Source organism: Emys orbicularis, chromosome 20 (assembly GCF_028017835.1).
Source record: "Emys orbicularis isolate rEmyOrb1 chromosome 20, rEmyOrb1.hap1, whole genome shotgun sequence".
Lineage (NCBI taxonomy): Eukaryota > Metazoa > Chordata > Testudines > Emydidae > Emys > Emys orbicularis.
In genome coordinates this window covers 8,514,075-8,535,782 of record NC_088702.1, presented here as the reverse complement: position 1 = coordinate 8,535,782, position 21,708 = coordinate 8,514,075, and the positions used below count along the sequence as shown (strand labels likewise).

General features: G+C 50.9%; 1 protein-coding gene across 1 annotated transcript in view; it reads right to left on the bottom strand.

Annotated features, from left to right (window-relative positions):
• PI4KB (phosphatidylinositol 4-kinase beta) overlaps nucleotides 1-9,094 on the bottom strand; it is a 53,855-nt gene extending 44,761 nt beyond the window's left edge. The window contains exon 1 of the mRNA XM_065419844.1: nucleotides 9,031-9,094. The gene's annotated coding sequence lies outside the window, so the exon portion shown is untranslated. The remainder of the gene's footprint in view (nucleotides 1-9,030) is intronic.
• Nucleotides 9,095-21,708: the final 12,614 nt, after the last annotated feature.

Sequence of the window (21,708 nt, the reverse complement as noted above, 5' to 3'; positions counted from 1 at the left end):
AAAAATATCCCAGAGTTTCTTTTCAAATACTGGAATTGAATACAAGTAATATAGGGATGCTTAGCCATTAACTTATCTATTTCTGTAAAATGAAGATCTTCTCTTCTTCTTTTAACAGAAGAACTGCTTTAGTTCTAACTTCTGGGTAAATGAAGTTTGACCGAATCTCAGCAAGGTCCTATCAATCTTTCTAGCCATTTGAAGCGATGCAACTGCATCTTTCACCCCTTCTGAACAGAAGTAACATACACAGCATTTGTAAGTTACTTTTCCTGTGTGTGCGCCATTTCCTTTGGTGCCTACCCCACATGCTTTGAAAGTTTGTGGTAATTAGATCCTAACCATCCGGAAAACTCAAGAAAGTTAATTTTCCCTCCTTAATTAGCTCTGCTTTGCCCCATGAAAACTCAACCCTACCAATACATGGACAAGGGAGAGCTCTTCCTCTATATTTCAACAAAGGACTATGACTGTAGCACAAAAGCAGGTATTGTAGTTTGCCTACAACAGGGGGAAGCCATTCCAAGGGATCTCTGCAAGCTGGAATCCTTAAAATGTTAACATCAAGCCAGCTGGGATGACAAACACTGACTAATAAAAAAAAAATCAGTTGTGGCATTTGTTAAAGCCCAACCCCACATGCCGAGTGCAAAAGTACCTTTTATACCATGCTAACCAGTCATCCCTGACTAATATAACAATCTAACATACAATCACAGAGGGCTTTTATAGTCCCAGACTCTCTGGTTTTTTTTGTTTGGTTGGGGGTTTTTTTGATGCAGAGAAATGCTTTTGACAAGTTTCTTGTTAGGTTGCAGAGGAAAAATACTATAGGGATCCAATTAAACAACTGCTTTCCCACAAGCTTATTTTAAACTTAAGTATATGAAAGCTAGGAAGGAAGCCTGGCCATGCGGTTAAGACATTGGACTGAGACTCAGAAGATCTAAGCTCAGTTCCTAGCTGTGTGTGACCCTGAGCAAATCACTTCATCTCCCTGTGTTTCAGTCCCCCTCCATCTCGCTCCCCCTAATGCCCAAAAAGCTGTCTTGTCTATTCTGCACTTCAGAACAGGTATAGTCCCTTACTACATGTACATACAGTATCTAGCACAATGGAGGGGCGCTGTACTACAAATAAAATAACAAGGGCCAGTATTAGGCATAGCAGAGTAAGAGGTATTATTCTGTACTAGCTTTGCAACACATCAGCCAAACGAAGATCTGGAAGGGAGTAAAATACACCATCTAGCAACAGGTCCAGATAAGGAAGCAACTCCATGGTCTGATTTCTACACCCTTTCAGCAGCACCTTCTTCCCAAAACCATAAGATGGTCCCTGGTTAGAGGGTCATAAAGGTGTGCATGCTCAGTGGACCCTATTAGAAATAGAAATGTTTAAGATTTTCTCTTTAATTTATTCAAACGGCCCAGAACACCTATGTCATATTCCAGAATCATTAGAGACAAGAAAACGATCACACTGAAATGCTGAGCTGTAAAATCCCCTTAAAGCTTCCATGACTTGGGCTACTGCACCCAGTGTGTCATCTAGAACAGCTTTATACATGCCATCTAGATTCCCATCAAGGCACATGGTGGCTTCCATCACTGTGTAAATCTCGAAATGCAGCAGCTGCAAAGCCCAGAAAAATTCCCCAAATCCTTTATCACCCCCCCACAGCCCAAAAGCCTTCTCTTTGGGAAGCAATGCTTGCTCAGGAACAAAGCAACAAAAGGCGCTGCTTATAAGCGGTGCTAAATCAGCAACAAAAGGAGAAAGATGGCAAGAGACTTGCAACCGCTCAGTGGGTTCAGTAGGGTGACCAGATGTCCTGATTTTATAGGGACAGTTCCAATTTTGGGGTCTTTTTCTTATATAGGCTCCTATTACCCCCCACCCCCATCCCGATTTTCAACACTTGCTGTCTGGTCAACCTAGGGTTCAGCTTGGATTAGAGAACTGTGAGAGCCAAATTCAACATACAGGCCTACTGGGTCCCCTCCCCATGGCAGTTCTAGCACTGGAACCAGTGCAGGGCATTTCTTTCGTTCTTAGAACTAAAGTTTAAAGCCAGGATTGTCTAACTTCTTTCTGTATCTCCCGGACACAATCTAGATCAACCATCTCGCACCTGCTTTAGTCAGTGATTTGTCTGTAATTGGGACAGTTTGGAGAAAGCCAAAGAAATATCTCCCTCTCTAAATGCTCCATAACATCCCAACTAGGGAATGCACGCATTGTCTGCCTTCATCCTCCTCTATATTTTTCTGTGGTTCTCAACAGTTGGTTAAACATATTACAATGTGCTATTTAGCTCAGTTTGCAGCTTTGAGACCTCAGCGTAGCTCCCCCATTCTAAATCACTGTGCTCATTAGGATAACAAACCCATCAGCTAGCTACACACAATGAAGCAATATAATCTAGAAAGCAACCTGAACTGAATTCTTGTGGTTCCTACTTCACCCACAATTTCCACCCGGTGGAACTTCTCAGAAGTCAGCGATTTAACACAGAAGAAAGGAAAGTGCCCAATTAATATAGAATTTCATACATGAAGCAGTGAAATGTTAACAAAGCCTTTGAAGTGCATTGTTTTTTGTGACTCCTTGTAAGATCTTAGGGAGACCTGGAACAGATTGATGGCATTTAAAAAAAAAAAATGTCCCAGTCCTGCCTGCCTTGAATAAAGACTATTAGCACTGTAGCATTGCAACTGGCAAGGGAACAGGAATACTGGATGGAGAGTCAATAAGACATCTGGTCTCTATTACACAGTGTTGCTTTTTGTTTTCCTCAGCATTCATGATTTATTGCATCTCATTCCAGCTCCAGATATTTTTCAGAACACACTAATCAGGACAGGGAAGGGGGGGAATAAAGCAATTTCAGTATACACTGAATCAAGACTTCATTTTCAATTCTGCCTTCACTATATCGACTCTCTGCATTGCCACTGCGCTTTTCAGTGGATCGCAAAGTGCTTTACAAATATTAATCCTTGCAACTTCCCCCTGAAGATGCTATTCTTACTTTAAAAGGTGGGAAACTGAGGCACAGAGGGATGCGACTAGCCCAAGATCACATAGGGAGGCTGTAGCAGAATGCTATAAGCAGCATTTAAACAAAGACCATTATAAATTATTCCTATCTGAGAATGCATCTTTCTCGTTCTAGTAAGAAATTCCTTTAATAGGAGAAAAATTCTTCTCTCGGCATCAACACAGATGGATTGCCATCCATTTTCACACCTGGCTGAACTGGATTAAACCTGAACACGATATACATGTCTCATCCATTCAAAAGCCAGACATGCTCAAGGGACAGACTCTGCCCTTAAGGCTGCACCCTGTTCTACAACAAAACATCTTCTGTGCTGTTTTTCCTCACAAACTGTACGCACAAAAAATGTAGATTTGGCAGAATTTGATTTTTATCCTTTCATAATTTCAAAGGATAATACTGATATTTATTTTTAAGAATTTTTTCCTACTTTTATCAATTTAAATTTTCAAAATTTCACAAAACTGAGTTTTAAGCATTTCCCCCCCAATTTTCATTCATTTAAATGTTCACAGTTGTGGGAAATTATGGGTGGTCAGACAATTACTTAAGAAGAGTAGATGCTGAGATTCAAAAAGTCACAGCTTTATAATTGTTCAAACACAAAATCACACATCAAATAATACAAAGTAAATAGCCTTAAATCAAACTCTCAAAGTTCTCAAGCAGCATTTTACCTACCCTGCCTAGCTGTCAATCTCTATCATCATGGATGGAAATATTTTTTCCATCAGTTTCAGTGCGTACGATTAAATCAACACGTACCGATAAAAATCTAACCCTTCCAAGCCGAAGAATAAATTTAAATAATAAATAGCAGAGGAAGAGGAAGATTAAAAGGCACAAGAAGGAGAGGAGATGTTTTTCAGTTGAGATTTTATGTGAGATGGGAAGTCAGCGAGGCGGAGAGATGAAGAGAGGCTATTCTGGGGGCCAGAAGACGCACAGACGAAAGGGTTTCCACACCAACGGTGATAGTGTGAATGGGCAGAGGAGGCTAGTATTAGAGTCTTGATTCTGCCTCTGGCCCTGATCCAGCAAAGCACTTAAGTACAGGCTTAATTTATCAACTCTTTGGCCAGTAGGTTCCAGTCAGTCACCTCCTTGTTTCTGAATCTGACCTACATTCCAACTGGTGTTACAATATGGGGTCCTACCCAGAGTGTGACCCATGCTATGACACTTGTAAGGTCCAGGCTAGATGCTGAAATGAGGAGCATGGCTACCTGGAACTAGCTGCATTGTGTGAATTCCCAGGTTTGTTCCTTTCCTCTATAAATCCCCAGAAAAGAAGGACAGATTCTCCCACAATACCCAACGAAAGCATTCACAGTGCAGCACAGTTTTTGTGGTACTAAGAACCACGGAATGTGCCCATGAGAGACAGGTAGAGTCCTGAGTCCCACTAGCCTGCACTCCAGGGAGTACGATGTAAAAACATAGGACAGGAAAAGTAAAGGATGGATTGTCAAGGAGTACTCAGGGACTCCTTAATATAGGAATCGTAGTTGATGTGTCTTTCTGAGCCTTTGTGGTCTGCCACATCAAGGTCAAAGGAAACCTGTAGTTGATAGATCTGTGGACACCATGTAAAATTAATCCAGCTTTTTCCTCACTGAATCAATAGGGTCACCCCACACATGCATCAAAGCAGTACACCAAAACTCTAATGCACCTGCCCAGTAGCTGCTTTTCTCAATCAATAATTGTGCGGGGGTTTTATGCTCTATTGTAGGAGCCAGACAGAGTATCAGCTAAAGAGACTGTTCACCAGTGGCTTAATCCCACTTAGATACTCAGCACCAAGTACCTCATAAAATCCATTTCAGCACAAGCACAGTGGCTGGTTTTGCAAGTTTGCACTAATAATGCACTACGTGAACCTCAGATCAGGACAGAGCTCCAAATAGTTTGACAAGTGGGCTGAAGTTTCTGCTACAGTCTGACTCATAAAAATGCTCGGGTTATAAGCGCTTGACATCTCTTCACGGTTTTGCAAGGTTTCATTTTATGTTGGATTTGATTCAGCCAACTTTGCATTACTTAAATAGTAACAAGTCTGGGGCTCATGCAACCAGGACGAGGCGTTACTCCTAAATTTGGATTAAAACAGATCTACTCTGCAGGATATGCAGCATGGAACAATGACAAATGATATCAAAGACATGATAGAAATGACTTCTAATAAATCACTGCTCCACAATCACATGAGGGATAAAGAATAGCAGCAAACTCCTTGCACAAAAAACTCTGCATCCAAAATCTCTGTTAATAGCAAACTACTAATGCTTTCTCCTTCTGTAGCACTTGTCAGAGGATTGGGGCCCTTTATTCATTTAGCTTCCCTACCCCATTCTGAAGAAAGGATCTCATGCTGGGGTGGAGAAACGGAGGCAACCTGGCCAAGATCACAGAGGAAGCCACATCTCCTGACTCGCAGGTCTGTACCATAAAACCATCCTTCCTTCATTCCCTCTCCATCAGTTATAACTTGTGATGGAAAATAATTAAATCCAGTGACTTATTTTTAAAATTAATTTTTCCATAATAAAAAATGTTGTGGTCTGATTTTCAGAGGTACTGTGCTACCCCAGCTCTCACAGTGGTCAATGAGAGCTGCAGGGGCTCAACTCCTTTGGAAATGGGACCTTAATGTCCAGACTAAGCAAAATTATGAACAAGTCAGATCATCTCAAAAGGCAGAGTCTGAGACCCACCATGAACACATTTAACTGCAGCAGCAACTCAATCAACTTGCTACTCTCAAAAACACTTCAACAATAATTGGCTCTTCTCTAGCTCTTTCATCTCCAAGTACTTTGCAAACATTAATCACAAACCTCTTTTTAATAGGGATAGATCAAAGCCTGCTCTACACAAAGTTAGGTCGACCCAGCTATGTTGCTATGGGGTGAGAAAAATGCACAGCCCTGAGCAACGTCACTAATAACTCTAGTGTACACTGTGCTACTTCAATGGAAGAATACCACCTCTCGGGGAGGTGGATTACCTACGCTGACTGGAGAACCCCTCCCGTCAGCATAGATAGTGTCTACACTGCAGCTGTAGCTTTTCAAGTGTAGACAAGCCCTACGGTACAGTGGTGTAATCTGGTCTGGCAATTCCTATCTAGAGCAGCAGCCTGTCTCCAACAATGATCAGTACCAAACGTTGCAGAGGAAGAAACCCTGCAACAGGCAGTTATGGGCTAAGTTCCCTGTGAGTTGCACGGCTGCACGGCAGCCTTCTTAGCGCCACACAGGCGCTCAGGGAACCTGCCCAGGGACTTGCCACGGCGGGGACGTGCCCGGCCCGGCCCTGGCCCGGCCGCAACCAGGGCACCCTGGCCCGGCCGCAACCAGGGCACCCTGGCCCGGCCGCAACCAGGGCACCCTGGCCCGGCCGCAACCAGGGCACCCTGGCCCGGCCGCAACCAGGGCACCCTGGCCCGGCCGCAACCAGGGCACCCTGGCCCGGCCGCAACCAGGGCACCCTGGCCCGGCCGCAACCAGGGCACCCTGGCCCGGCCGCAACCAGGGCACCCTGGCCCGGCCGCAACCAGGGCACCCTGGCCCGGCCGCAACCAGGGCACCCTGGCCCGGCCGCAACCAGGGCACCCTGGCCCGGCCGCAACCAGGGCACCCTGGCCCGGCCGCAACCAGGGCACCCTGGCCCGGCCGCAACCAGGGCACCCTGGCCCGGCCGCAACCAGGGCACCCTGGCCCGGCCGCAACCAGGGCACCCTGGCCCGGCCGCAACCAGGGCACCCTGGCCCAGCCCTGCCACCACACCCCTTCCCGAACACAGCCCCGGCCCAGACCTCCCGAGGGAGGGACACCTGTCCTGCGGCCCCAGCCCCGGAGTTGCTGCGGGGAGAGAGCTGGGGGGAGTCCTCTCTCCCCACCATAGCCCCGGAGCACCCTCCTGCATCCCAACCCCCTCATCCCCGGGCCCACCCCAGAGCCTGCACCCCCAGCCAGAGCCTTCACACGCCTGCACCCCAACCCTCTGCCCCAGCCCTAAGCCCCCTCCCATACGCCAAACCCCCCATCCCCACCCGAGAGCCCGCAATCCCAGTCGGAGCCCTCACACCCCTGCACCCCAATCCTCTGCCCTAGCCCTGAGCCCCCTCCCACACTCCAAACCCCTTGGCCCCGCCCCCACCACATGAATTTTGCTATGTGCACCAATATGAAGATGAGGTGTCACACATCACCTCCATATTGGTGCACATAAAATTCATTCCACACATTGGGGGGAAAAATTAGAGGGAACCCTGGTTACGGGGGAGCCTGCCCCAAGGGAGTTTCCTCCTAGCCCCCCAACAATTAGAAGATTGTTTATGCCCTGAAGCTTGAGCTTTAGATTCCTTCCAAAGCTCTGTCGTGCGTGTGTGTGTGTGTGTATATATATTTACTATTTTAACAAGAATATCCTGAGTTATCAATATTGGAATTAAGAGGTGAAGCGACTTGCCCAGAGTTAGTCCAAGAGCTGGGAAGAGAACCCAGTAGACCACGCTCCCAGTCCCCTGCTCCGACTGTTATAATGCCTCTGACAGGAGTGGCTCATCTTTAGCTGTTCCAAACATGGAAACCCAAATTTAGCAGCAATCTAAGGACCACGGGACTGGAGTTTCTACTAAAGTCACAGTCAGATTTCCAGAAGAGAAATCAGTCTTATTACTGGAGTTTTCTATCTCCACCGAGTGGAAGCTAAAGTCTTAGGCCCTGATCCTGAAGCTGGATCCACACAGGCAGATCCCTTGCACCCACGTGAACCACTGACTTCAATTATCATTACTAGATATGGAACACAGTCAGCAATATAAAAATAGCACATTGCCCAGCTCATAAAGCCAGAGTAGGTGAAATCTCTCAGCTTTCCTAGACATTAACAAGACCATTAAGACAAAAGAGCAGAATGACCTGAGAAGGGACTGGGAGTAAGGACTCCCAGGTCCTGTTCCCAATTCTGCAACTGACTTGCTCTGTGACTTCGGGCAAATTATTTCACCCAGCTGTTCCTCAAGTTTTACTGTGTGTAGAATGCTTTGAGATCCTCAGACAGAAGATGCTATGAGAGTGCAAAGTATTACCTGTGTCTAGATACCAGATGATGAATGAATGGATAGGGCAATACATATTGACCATTCGACTGTAAACCCGACAGAACTATCAACTTGGAGCATCTTCTGTAGGAACAGATCAGAAGATCATAAAAATGGCTATACTGGGTCAGACCAAAGGTCCATCTAACCCTGTATCCTGTCTTCTGACAGTGACCAGTGCCAGGTGCCCCAGAGGGAATGAACAGAGGTAATCAGGTGATATCAGGTCTGCTGGTATATTGTCTACCGTGAAAATCTAATGTTAATAAAAATTGCCTCTCAGAAGGCCACTTGCCTAGTATATCAAATAATTTTTTAAATTCTTAAGTAGTTCTTTCAGGCAGGAAGGACAAGATGGCTCAGTGGAATGGTAATGGGCTACAAAGCCCTCCACATCTAAGCTGTTCAAATTCAGCCCTGGTCATTAACAACTTAGAGATGTTATCTGAGGGCCGATAGAATGAGCTGGGGGGGTCTCAGTCCAGTCTCTAAAAAACAATTATCGTATCAGAAGACCCAGCACTACAAGGATTTGCAGCAGAGAAGTCAATGACTGACTGGAATACAGGACTGACAAGTCATTATAATGGTTAATGTTGAAATCAGGATTGAAGCAAAGCGTAGGAGATGCTTGTATTGCCACTGTCCACACTGTACCTGGTTAAAGGGATATTCACAGGACTTTGGTCTCTGTGCATCAAATCAATCCAGCATCTTTCACCAGCACCACCATCTGTTTCTCTCTCTCACACACACACACTATATTTCTCGGAGATTATGAAGCGTTTAAAACAGAAGGTCTGATTGCTTGGGGATAACGAATTATGAAACAACAACCCATCAGTCTGTTGCGTACCTGGTGCAATTGTATCCAACACGGCAGCTTCTCCCTCCTCGAATGCACGCACATAAATATGATCGAGCTATTCATCTTTGGCAATGCAGACTCAAGTGGATTCCCAGAGATGATTCTAATCAGCTGTTTGAAGGAGGAGAGAAAAAAAGATGCTACTCAGGCATAAAAAGATTCCTTTGTAACTGAAATAGACCAAACAAGCCCTGGTTGCTGCATGGCTGCATTCGATAATAATCCATAGCTGTTTGAATAATAAATACCAGCACTTGTAAGTCTGCAGCCCAGTTGAAACCATGGTCCCTGGAAAACCTGCTTTGTCCATCCCCCAGTACTCCCAGGACAGAATCCCTCCTCCCCACCTTTACAAGAGACAATTAAGGCTCCTTTAAGCCTTTAAGTTTTCTCTTTTTCAAAAGAAGGTGAAATTTAGCTGCTGCAGCAAGAGACTGGTTACAAATCACATCAGAAAAAGGCAGGGCTAACCACATCACAGAGAACAAGCTCTTCTGGAGTTCAGAGGTCTGGGGGCGGGGGGACAGAATTTATTCAAAGCAATAGCTAGAAATGCCAACACAAGAATCACCACAGCCTCCTCCTCCCAGCAACTGGAAGGAAATTAAAGAGACACCAGAACAATTCCTGTCTCCAGTCCCAGCTTTGGGGAATTTCTTTTTGCCCTGGGCTGTTACTGTCAGTGGCTTAGCACCAGCTATGCCACCATAAAGAATTACAAGCCAGTTCACTAAGTGGGAAGAAGGGGGATAACCACATGAAGTGGGTGCCACCCCAGAAAACAGGAGGATAAATCCCTGGAAAACGGAGATGGTTACACAAGGGCAGAGAAATTCAATCACTGGAAGAAGAATCCCAGAAAGGCTGTCTAGATAGAGGGAGGAAACTGTAACTCCATAGGAGGCAGTGCAGGAACTGGAGAATACCCCAGGAAGGGGGGTTAATAGGGTGGGGGGGACACAAGGGGCTAGTTATGGGGAAATCCCAACAAGAGACAGCTAAGCATGAGGGGCTTGGATGGCAGCCCCAGCAATGGGGAGAATAGGAGCGATTTCACTATGGAAGAAGGAGGCGGCGGCACTCTGTTAGGAGCAACCTGGGGAAAAGGTTTCAGGATGTCCTAGTTGGGGAGGGGGGCAGCTGGGGGTGGGACAGCACAGAGACTTCAAGGGTGGCAGCAACCTTGGAGGCAAAGATGCATGAGGGGTCCTCAGGGAGACACGGACACAAAGTGGGGGGGGGGGGGAAGGAGGGCGTTTGCGTGACCCCAATGAAAAGGGCACCACTGGGCAGGGGGAAGACAGAGGACCTAGAAGGGGGACTCAAGGAGAGGGGGCCGGGGGATGATGAGGGGCTCTAAGAGGGATGGAGGGGAGGCTGGAGCGGGGGCTGGAGGGGACACCGAGTGCGAGGGGGTGAGCAGGCTGGAGGGGGTGAGGAGAAGCTGGGGAATGAGGGGGGGACCCTGCCGGGTGGGGGCAGGGGGAGGCAAGAGGAGTCTGGAAAGGGGATGAGGGGGAACTGGAGGGAGAAAGGGGGAGGGGACCCAGAGAGAGGACTGTGGGAAGTGTGGGGGGGGCAGGGGACTCAGACAGGGGGTTAGGGAAGTGGGGGGGTAGGGGACTCAGACAGGGGGTTGGGAGGAGTGGGGGGGCAGGGGACCCAGCAGGGGGGGGGTTGGGGAAGTGGGGGGGCAGGGGACTCAGACAGGGGGTTGGGAGGAGTGGGGGGGCAGGGGACCCAGCAGGGGGGGGGTTGGGGAAGTGGGGGGGCAGGGGACTCAGACAGGGGGTTGGGAGGAGTGGGGGGGCAGGGGACCCAGCAGGGGGGGGTTGGGGAAGTGGGGGGGCAGGGGACTCAGACAGGGGGTTGGGAGGAGTGGGGGGGCAGGGGACCCAGCAGGGGGGGGGTTGGGGAAGTGGGGGGGGCAGGGGACTCAGACAGGGGGTTGGGAGGAGTGGGGGGGCAGGGGACTCAGACAGGGGGTTGGGAGGAGTGGGGGGGCAGGGGACCCAGCAGGGGGGGGGTTGGGGAAGTGGGGGGGGGCAGGGGACTCAGACAGGGGGTTGGGAGGAGTGGGGGCAGGGGACCCAGCGGGGGGGGTTGGGGAAGTGGGGGGGCAGGGGACCCAGAGAGGGGGGTAGGGACCCAGGGGACCCAGCGGGGGGGTGAGGGGAATGCAGTGAGGAGCGGGGGCCCCTGTGGGGGGGGTCAGGGTGTGCTGAGGGGGGCAGAGGAGCGCGGTGGAGGGCGCAGAGGGAGCGAGGGGTCCCCTATGGGGCGCGCGGGGAGCCCTGCGGGGGGGGCCCGGGGAGGGAGACTCCCCTCCCCCCGCCGCGGAGCCTGCCCTGTCGCTCACCTGCCGGCGGGGGACGCGGCTCCCTCCCCGGCCGGGACCCGCCGGCAGCAGCCGCCGCAGCCTCCGCACAGCAGCAGGCCCCAGCTCCGGGGCTGCCCGCCGCGCCGCCTGAGGGGCCTTCACACACCCCCACCACAGGAACGGAGAGAGGCGCCCCAAAAATTACCACGCCCCAGAGTCCCCTTCCCGCGCGCTCACGGGGGACCCCCTATCCTCCTCCTCGCAGGCGTGGGTGCTAGGACGCAAGGACCCCGGACACCCATAGAAACCTATGCGCTCTGCAGGGGTGGCTACTTCACTGCCTGATCAGAAAGGAGCCCAGGCAGGCTGCAGCTGGGACAGTAGGACTGGGGGCGTTGCACAAGGGAGACAAACTGCACGTGACATAAACGCAGCATAGATGCGTCCCTGGGCTCTGTAGGGACTCAGAGGGGAGTTGTGGCCAAAGAAAGACAATTGTGCACGTTTCAATATTGCACTTCTTCAAAAAAATGGCGTTTCTGCAGTAGCCATAAACTTTGCAATATTAGTTTGGGGGGGGCGGGGGGTTACCCACAGTTTTTCAGGGGAGTTTGGTCACCGTCCATGGAACAGTTCCCCCCCCCCTTGTATTTTTTGTTGTTGTTGTTTGCTCCAGTTTTGTAATTGAAGGTGGCGGTGGGATTAGAAACTCTACAGTTTTTAGTGTTTGTAATTTTTTTTCGAGGGGGCAGAATTTTGGTTTGTTTTTCATTAACCATACATTTCGCACTTTTTGGGTTGGGAAGTATTTTTAGTAGCTAAAGCCTCGATCCTGCAAAGACTTGCACAGTGCTGCGCTATAGGCATTGTGGGTAATAATACTTTAGTTGTTATCTAGTACTAGTCATCAGTAGACCTAAAGGTGCTGTATCATTTCCCTCACTTTGCAGAGGGGGGGAAATGAGGGTAAGTGACTGGCCACCTGGCACACCCCAGAATAAAATCCAAATTTCCCAACCCCAGTTCAGCACTCTAGCCACTACACCACACTGCCTGGTGCTGTAATACTCAATAGGACAACTCACAGTGTGTAAAGTTAAGCACACTAATAGAGCCCAGATCCTGCAAATACACGCATGCTTAACTTTACTATGATGAGTATAATGCTTAATTTGTAATGAAAAAGGTATTGGGGCTCAAGGAATTTTTTTACATTCATAACTGATGCAGCAAGCACAGAGGTGCCGGCGCTATGAACTGCTAAGCCTAGAGGTAGGGTGACCAGACAGCAAATGTGAAAAATTGGGATGGTGGGGGGGGGGGGGTCATAGGAGCCTATATAAGAAAAAGACCCCAAAATTGGGACTGTCCCTATAAAATCAGGACATCTGGTCACCCTACCTAGAGGTGCCGGGGCTTAGCCCTGGCAGGCGCTGGTACAAATTAATCACTGGATGAACCGCCCTAATGAACTCAGTGAAGCTGCAGATAGGAGTGGAGTTAAAGCATGTGTGTAAAGGTTTGTAGGATCAGAGCCTAAATTGCTGGTTTGACTTGCGGTTGCAGCAATGTTTGGCTGGTTGTTATTATTTGTAGTTTCATTATTTTATTATTCATCAACTTTGGAGTTATTAATTATTTGAATGGTGGAGGTTGGTAGGAATATTGCAGTCTCTGGTGTGCATTTTCATTTGTATTTTGGATCACAGTGTTTTACTTTCAGCAGTTTTGCAATTTTGGATCGCTGCTAAATTGGCATTCCGGCGTCCCTAGTTCTTTCTCAGCTCGGGGTGAAATTTTCAAAGGTGACTAAGTGATTTAGGTGCCTGTGTGCCATTGACTTTCAATGACACTGAGCTGCCTGAGGCCCAGAGGACTTAGGTGCCTTAATGCCCTTGAGGATCTGCGCCTCAGGAGTCCGTCTCTTGAAAATGACACCTAGAGCAGTATGCATTAAGTGGCACTAAGTCACTTAGATGCTTTTGAAAATTTCACCTTTAACAGGAATTTGCTCCCACAATGTTGAAGGCTGGGTTACCTCCCCATGTAATGTTTGTTGCTGCAGTTTTCATTGGGATCTTGTGCTTGTCAGAGTTTTGCAAAGTGAATTGGAAATGTGCAAGTGCCAGAATATTATGCTTTCACATGTACTGAGCGGTGGTGCCTAAAGATCAACAAGGTTGGACCCCACTGTGCATAGGGGTTGTATTAATATTAAATGACAGCCCATACCCCAAAGAGTTTACAATCTAAAATACAAGACAGTAGAGGCAAATGAGACTATATATTCCCCCTCTTGTTCCTGTGTAAGGCTGGATGTGGCAGCAGATCTGTAGTAATATTGAGTTCATATACCAGGTTGATAGGCACATTGAAAGTAAGTAGAGACTGAGACATAGATGAGATGGACTGTTCTACTGCTCCTTCTCAAACTCAGGGTTTATTTTTGAATAGGAAGATGTATAGCTAAATATAAAGATGCTTGGTTAGTGGTGAGTCTCTGAGGTCTTTGGATTGCTTTATTATATGGTATTTCAATATATTTGTTGTTAAATGCTGGATGCTGAAGAATACAGAGCTAAGGCCTTGATTCTGCAAAGACTTGCACAGACTTAACTTCATGGGTCGAGTCTAGTCCCAATGGGACTTAAGCACATGTTTAAATGCTTTGCTGAATAGGAATAGATCTAAATATGTGTTTAGGTGACATGGGGCCATGGTGATTTAGTCTCCTACCTTGTAGCCTAGGAACGCACCAAACCACAGTTGCTTTGTAACATCTCTCACTGTGTGAAGCTGACCCTTGTGTGTGTGTTGTTAGGATGGTAACCTCTGAAAAATCCCATAGCCATGGAAATGCAGCCCACTCTGGGGTGAGTGACAGCATGACTACTTGGCTTGGGAAGGAGGGAAGGGAAACTGGCCAAGAGCACAAACCACACACTTTCTGCCCTTATAAAAGGTGCGAGGACAACCAGCAGGATTGGGTCACAAGTCTAACTCACTCTCGGATGTCTGTGAACCCTCTGAGGCATGAATAATGCAATCACACTCCTCAAGAGCCTGATAATAACAATAAAGTTTCCTAATAATACTTAGCTTCCATCTAAGTACTTGACATCAGTAAATCTCACAGTGCTTTAAAGGAGGTCACGGTCATGATCTCCATCCCTTTGTTACCTATGGGGAAACTGAGGCACAGAGGGGCGACTTGCCCAAAGTCATTAGACCCCAGGACTCCTGAGTCCCAGTCCAGTATTCTAGCTGCTAGGCCAGACTGAACCGTGTCTCCCCTGCCACAGAGTGCACAAATGTGTGAGTCTGTTTCTTTCTGTCGGAGAAGATTCCCATCCTGGATCCCCTCTAGTGGGGAGATGGGAGCTTAGTCTGTCCTCGGCCCCTTTGCTGAAGCGGCCAGTGAGTGGAGGAGCAGTTAGAGCCCTTAGTGCTGGTGATCTGGATGGTGTAGATGCTGATTGCTACCAACCCGGGCAAGACTCGAATCTGTGTCCATTTGGCCTGTGGGCAAGATGAGTTCCGTGGGTCTCAGCCCAGTTCATGGTGAAGAGCGGTTCCTGTTGTCGGGGGGCTCTGCAGGGAGTCCCAAGGATTGCATGGAAGGCCAAACTTCCCTCTCCGCCCGAGGAGTTACTCCTGGATGAGCTGGAAAGGGGGGGAAACTGACGTTCCCATTGCCTGCGCTGGTGCTGTACAGTGGCACCTCCCAGCCCAGCAATCAGCCAGCTGGGCCAATCCAGCCCCATGGGCCAGACTCTGAAATGAGCTCAGAACGTCGGGACCATCCAGCCGTGCTGGGAGCTGCTGCCTGCTAAACCCCTTTGAAAACCTGGCCCTTCCCTGGGTGTCTAAATGGGAGCTGAGCTCTGGGAAATCTGATCTTGATGGTGGGAGCTTGGAAAGGAGATCTGAGATTCCAGCGAATGGGACCTCCCCACTGGGCCCCTTGCTCAGCCGACGTGAGTACATAAAAACCCAATCACGCCTGGCCTAAACCTGCCCGGCAGCTCGGGGGTTAAAACCAGCCCAGCTATTTCTGGCTTCCAGAGCGAATTTCCCATGGTAAGTTCAATGGATGAACAGGGCCTGACCCCATCGCATGGGCAGCGGCAGCTGCACGAATTAGCAGAGGCAGCTACCAGCCATAGCAGAGGCAGCTACCAGCCATCGCAATGCTTTCCAGTAATGGCCACACCACCTTAGTTACCCTCCCGAGTCACCTACCCCCAGCAGAAGGTCAGCAGCTGGCATTGCCCTTGGAGTACGCACCGAGCCTCGGGGACTCATTAGCTAATGTTTATGAATGGCTGCAGTGATTCTATTCAGAGTCACTTGGGAGCCGTTCTAATTTTGGTCCGAGGCTGCCGGCTCGTCACACAGCATTGGTAAAGGCTGCGGCTTGTGGAAAAAGCCTGTGTGAAGCGGGTAGCGGGGTCCCTGCTTAACAGAGGGGCCTAGAGATGGGAAGTGACTTGCCCAGGGTCATACTGCACATCAGTGGCAGAGCTGAAATTAGAACCCATGAATCCTGGTGCCTCACCCCTTGCTCTGGCCATTATGCCACGCACCCTTCTAGAGCTGGGGGCAGAACCCAGGCATCCAGCTGCCCAGGCCCCAGCTCTAACCACTAGACTCTTCTTTCCTCCCAGAGCAGGGAACAGAACCCACCAGTCCTGACCTCCCAGCTCCCATATTCTAACCACTAGCTCCCCACTCCTTTCCCAGAACCCAGATGTCCTGACTCCCAGCTGCTGCTCTAACCACTAGACCCCACTCCCAACCCAGAGTTGAGACAGAATCCAGGAGTCCTGGCACCCTGTCCTAGCCTGTGCTTTAAGCCACAAGCCCATCCTCCCACTCGAGAGGTCAGGTCTGACCTACATTCAAAACTTGTTCTGCTGGTTCTCTGGCAGGGATCTGAGAGCAGAGGGGAACTCCACGCCACCCAGGAGACCTGCACTAGGCGATTCACTGGAATGTCCCAGAGTTTCCCACGGAAGCAGAGCACCCCCCAAGGAGAAGGGCTGGATCCCTTTGGAGCAAATACCTGAGGGATCTGCTCCGAACCTGCTCTCTGTCTCCTTGTCTGTGACTCCCTGCAGATTGCACTTCACGGGCTATAGCGAGCTGTGCTCAGACTGGCCCAGTGCTGTCGTTAATAATCATTTGCAATGTTATTAAGTGTATTACGGTAGCACCCAACTGAGATCAGGGACCATGATGGCAGGGAGTGCTTAATTTGTGCCAGAGCTTGCCAGGGCTGAGCCCCGGCACCTCTAAGCCTGGCAGTTCAGAGCCCCGGCACCTCCGGGCCTGGCCGTTCAGAGCCCCGGCATCTCCGGGCCTGGCCGTTCAGAGCCCCGGCACCTCTGGGCCAGGCAGTTCAGAGCCCGGCACCTCTGGACCTGGCAGTTCAGAACCCGGCACCTCTGGACCTGGCAGTTCAGAGCCCCGGCACCTCCGGGCCAGGCAGTTCAGAGACCCGGCACCTCTGGGCTTGGCAGTTCTGAGCCCCCGCATCTCTGGGCCTGGCAGTTCAGAGCCCTGGCACCTCTGGGCTTGCAATATCAGTTATGAAAGTACAAAAATTGCTTGGGGCCTGGCATCTAATTGCTTGAGCCCCGGCAGCTCTTTCATTACAAATTAAGCACTGGTGCCAGGTGCTGAACAGACACAGAGTGAGAGACAGCCCCAGCCCTGAAGCGGGCACCGTGTGAAGAGACAAAGGGTAGGCTGGGACATAGATGTGGAAAGTGACTTGCCTAATGACACAGCAGGTCAATGACAAAGCCAAGACCAGAACTGAGGTGTCCTTGGTCCCAAGCCCCTGTTCTAACCACTAGGTCCCACTCTCTCCCAGAGCTGTGAATGAGACTCAGGGTTCCTAGCCATGACGTGCTTGGCACTTCTAAACAGTATAGCAGGTCCCTGGCAGGCATACCTAGAACATACAGCAGCACAGCAGGTGGCTTGTACTTGAAGTACCTTCCTAGACCATCCATCGGCATGACAGGTGGGTTCCACCTGGACATACCTGGATCATCGAGCAGTTCAGCAAGTGAGTTCTACCTGGACATACCGGATCATCCAGCAGCACGACAGGTGGGTTCTACCTGGACATACCGGACCATCCAGCAGCACGACAGGTGGTTCTACCTGGACTGTCCAGGAGCAGCGGTTGATGTGTGCCGGCAAGCGCTGTGTTTAGACATTCACAGCAGAATTGGGAGCCCAGGGGCAGCATCTCACCCCAGTCCCTCAGGCTCCCTCCACATCCCTGGCCTGATGCAGCAGCAGCTGATCGCCTCTGAGCCGGAGCGTGTCCTCCTGGGCTGCCCTCAGGAGGGGTTTCCAGTATGGGGGAGCCGCCCTGCCCGGAGAGTTCCATCAGATAAGGTGGGTCGCTCCCAGGACTTCGCTAATCTACCTGACTCACTGGGGAAACACTGATTCACCTCCCGTGGCGGATCGCCCCCGGGGGGCGGGGCAGGAGAGTAAAGCACCTACAATTACTAACCTCCCATGCCCTACAGCGCCCCCCCCCTCCCCTTTACGCACCAATCTGCCTGTAAATAACACCAGGGACGCAAATCAGCCTTCCCCACACACCCACGCAGCTGCTTTGGGGAAGTGTCTCCTTGCCTGGATCTCTGCCCTCGGGCACTGCAGGGCTAAGCTGCAGGCAGGGCACAGAGGTTTTTAGGGGCCCAGGGCAAAACCTGAAACTGCGTCACTCGCCCCACACGCACCCTGCAGCGAGAATTCCTGTCACACAGGGCTGGGCCCAGCTCCTTGGAGAGGGGCGGCCGGGCCAAACCTGAGTGGTGCTGTGACACCATGTACCAGCTCACAGTGCGTCACTCACTCAATTTCCGCAGGTTTGGGTCCCTCTCAAACGGGGGGCTGGGGCAAAGTGCCCATGTTGCCCCCCCCACACACACTCCTGGGCAGCCCTGACTGCAGAAAGGGATCAGGATGGAGAGGGGAGAAAACCAGTGAGGGGGCGGTTATTTGGGGATGGCCCAGGTTAAAGGGAGCAAGGGGGAATGGGTAGGGTGGATCTTGGAGACCCAGCGGGATCAATCAGCTGATGGGACATGCAGCGAGGACAGGGGAGTTGGAAGAGGATTCAAAAAAGAACTAGATAAGTTCATAGCCAGGATGGGCAGGGATAGTGTCCCTAGCCTCTGTTTGCCAGAAGCTGGGAATGGGCAACAGGGGATGGATCACTCGATGATTACCTGTTCTGTTCATTCCCTCTGGGGCACCTGGCATTGGCCACTGTTGGAAGACAGGATACTGGGCTAGATGGACCCTTGGTCTGACCCAATAGGGCCGTTTGCATGTTCTTATGAGAGGATGAGCAAAAAGAATGGATCACACCTGACCGCTCTTGGTCACCTGGCTTAATACACGACTGGACAGTACCCAGACAGGACAGTGATGAGGGCGGGGTAAGACCCTATATAGAAAGGAATGGGCCTTGGACTGGACTCAGGACACCTGGGTTCTCTTCCTGGCTCTGCTATGGACCTGCTGGGTGATCTGGGGCAAGTCCTTTCCCCACTCTGTGCCTCAGTTTCCCCTCCCATCCTGTGTCTATACAGACTGTGAGCTTGCCAAGGCCAGGACTGTCTCTCACTCTGTGGCTGTGCAGCACCCGGCGCAATAGAGCCCCGATGTCGGCTGGCGCTTCCCTGACGTCCCACTCATGAGCAGTCTGGGGCCTGGAAGCAACGCAGCCTCCGGCAGAGCCCGTTGCCTCTCCACAGCTGCTCAGAATTGTTCATTCAAAACCTTTTCTGTTGGTGTGGGACTGGGTGGGCGTGACGCGTCTCTGTGGGTGAATATGAGTGAGCGCAAAAGTGTGAGCTAGAGAGAGTCTGTGAGTGAAGGGTGAGAACCTGATAAGGAAGCATGTGCATGTGCACGTGTGTGTTTGTGTGTGCATGCACATATGTGCATGTATATGCATGTGCATGTGCACATGTGCATGTGAGCATGTGTGCATGCATATGCATGTGTGCATGTGCACGTGTGTGTGTGAGCATGTGTGCATGTATGTGTGTGCATGTATATTCATGTGTGCACATGTGCGTGTATATGCATGTGAGCATGTGTGCATGTATATGCATGTGTACGTGTGTGTGCATGTGCGTGTGTGTGAGCATGTGCATGTATATGTGTATGTATGTGTGTGTGCATGTGCACGTGTGTGTGAGCATGTGTGCATGTATATGCGTGTGCATGTATATGCATGTGTGCACACGTGCGTGTATATGCATGTGAGCATGTGCGTGTGAGCATGTATATGCATGTGTACATGTGCGTGTATATGTATGCATGTATGCACTAACACCAGCACCTCGTTCCTCGCAGGAGAGTCAGAGGAGCCCGCTGTATTGTACCCAGTCACCCGCTCAGATCTGCTGTTCTAACACCAGGGAGAGCATGGGGCCTGGCCGCGGTGATGGATCCACCCCAGAGCTGGTTCGGGGGCTTCTTTGGTCAATGACCAACATTCCCCTCCTAAACCCGAGAGCTCTCCCTGCACCAGAGCCGAGCAAACGTCTTTGGCACAACCCAGCCCCCAACTGGAAGAACCAGAAGAGCAGGAGATTGAGCTGCGTGTGTGGACATAGCAAAGTCAGGCAGGTTCCCCAAGTCACTCGGCCCACCTGGGCGTGGGCTGGCTTTGGCCAATACGGCTCCGGGCTCAGCGATGAGGCTCCTGCCCCTCCTCGTGAGTAGTGTTTGCAAAGTCCAGGGAAAGATCATCCCCTTTGGGCCTTTGAGGAAACTGAGGCACAAGGAGGCTGAGTGACTGGAGCCAAGGTCGCACAGCAGGTCCGTGTTAGACCTGGGACCAGGGCCCCAAAATCCTGACTCCCAGACACCAGCTCTAACACTAGACCCACTCATACCCTGCGGGGAGGGGAGCTGTGGGGCAGGCTTGAGAGGCATCGGTAGGGCTGTGTGTGTGTAGCACAGGATTGGAATAGCAGGGGGCTGAGTTTGGGATTGAGGGGGGGAGTGAATCAAGGGCTGGAATGGTGGGCAAGGGCTGTGGGGCAGGATTGAGGGGAGTGCGTGTGTGTGTGTAGCCCAAGGCTTGGGTAACAGGGGGCTGCGGGTTGGGATTGAGGGGCACCAGCAAAGCTGTGTGGGGAGAACTGGGCTGGAAGTGCAGGGGATTTGGAGGTCAGGAGCGAGCTGCATTAGCCGAGCTGTGCAGGAGGGTTTGGGAGAGCGGGGGGAAGTGTGTGTGTGCGGGGGGGGGGGGGGGGGGGCTTGCACAGCCCTCACCCGCACCACACCTGGCTCTAACCTGGGCTATCAGCCCCCTGAATTCACCCCTCCCCCATTGTCACACAGCCAAACACCAGGTGCTCAAATGGCTTATGGTGTTCACCAGGGAGGAAGAGTCCGTTTGCTCCCCGTCCTCCCACCACCCCAGAGCAGCTAAGGTAACGCTTTGGCCTCACCAGCCCTTAAGGGGTGTGTGTGTGTGTGTGGGGGGGGGGGGGCGGCTCCTGTTCCCACCCTGGGTTCCCTGTGCCGCAGCCTGGCAGATGCAGGGGCCCTCTGCTGGGGCCGGGCAGTATTGAGCCCTGTGCTTCAGCTCCATTGCAAAGCTCATTCTGCACAGAGGAATCGCACTGTTAATTAAAGTCCGGGGGCCAGGGAGGTATACATTTAGGATCACACACTCTCCTCAACCCACAGATGATCTCTCGGCCCTAGGATCGAGGTTGGAAACTGACTGTCACGGAGGACCAGAACAAACCTTAATTCAAGGAATCACTTTTCATGCTTTTTTAGACCAAAACCTGGGTCTCAGATCCACAGGGGGAGCCTACTCACCGCTACTCCGCTCTCCTGTCTGGGCGAAGGCTGGAAGAACAGTTTCCAGTCCCCCTCCCCTCCTTCACCCCCATGCAGGACAGTATGGAGGACTTTATTCATGATGCAGACAAAACATCACTGTCACTGGTTTGGTGTAGCCCCCACGCTGGGGCTAGCGGCAAGTACAGGGGCACCAGATACCAAGCACCCCTCTGCATGGCGATGCTAGAGGCTGCCTAATGCATTTGGAGAACGATTGCTCAGCCAGCCCATCACTTAAATCTCCTGTGGAGCAATGAGACACCTGGGGAGGGTGTATCAGACAGAGAGAATCCGAGAGGTTCCTCCTTATTCCCGCTGTTAGCTCTGAGCGCAGGCCGAGCCGGCTGGTGGTGGAAATGCCAGCTGTTCAGCTGTACTAGCGCTTCCCGCTCTATGCAGCTGGGGAAGCTGCAACAGTGCTAGGGGATAAATAAAATGTG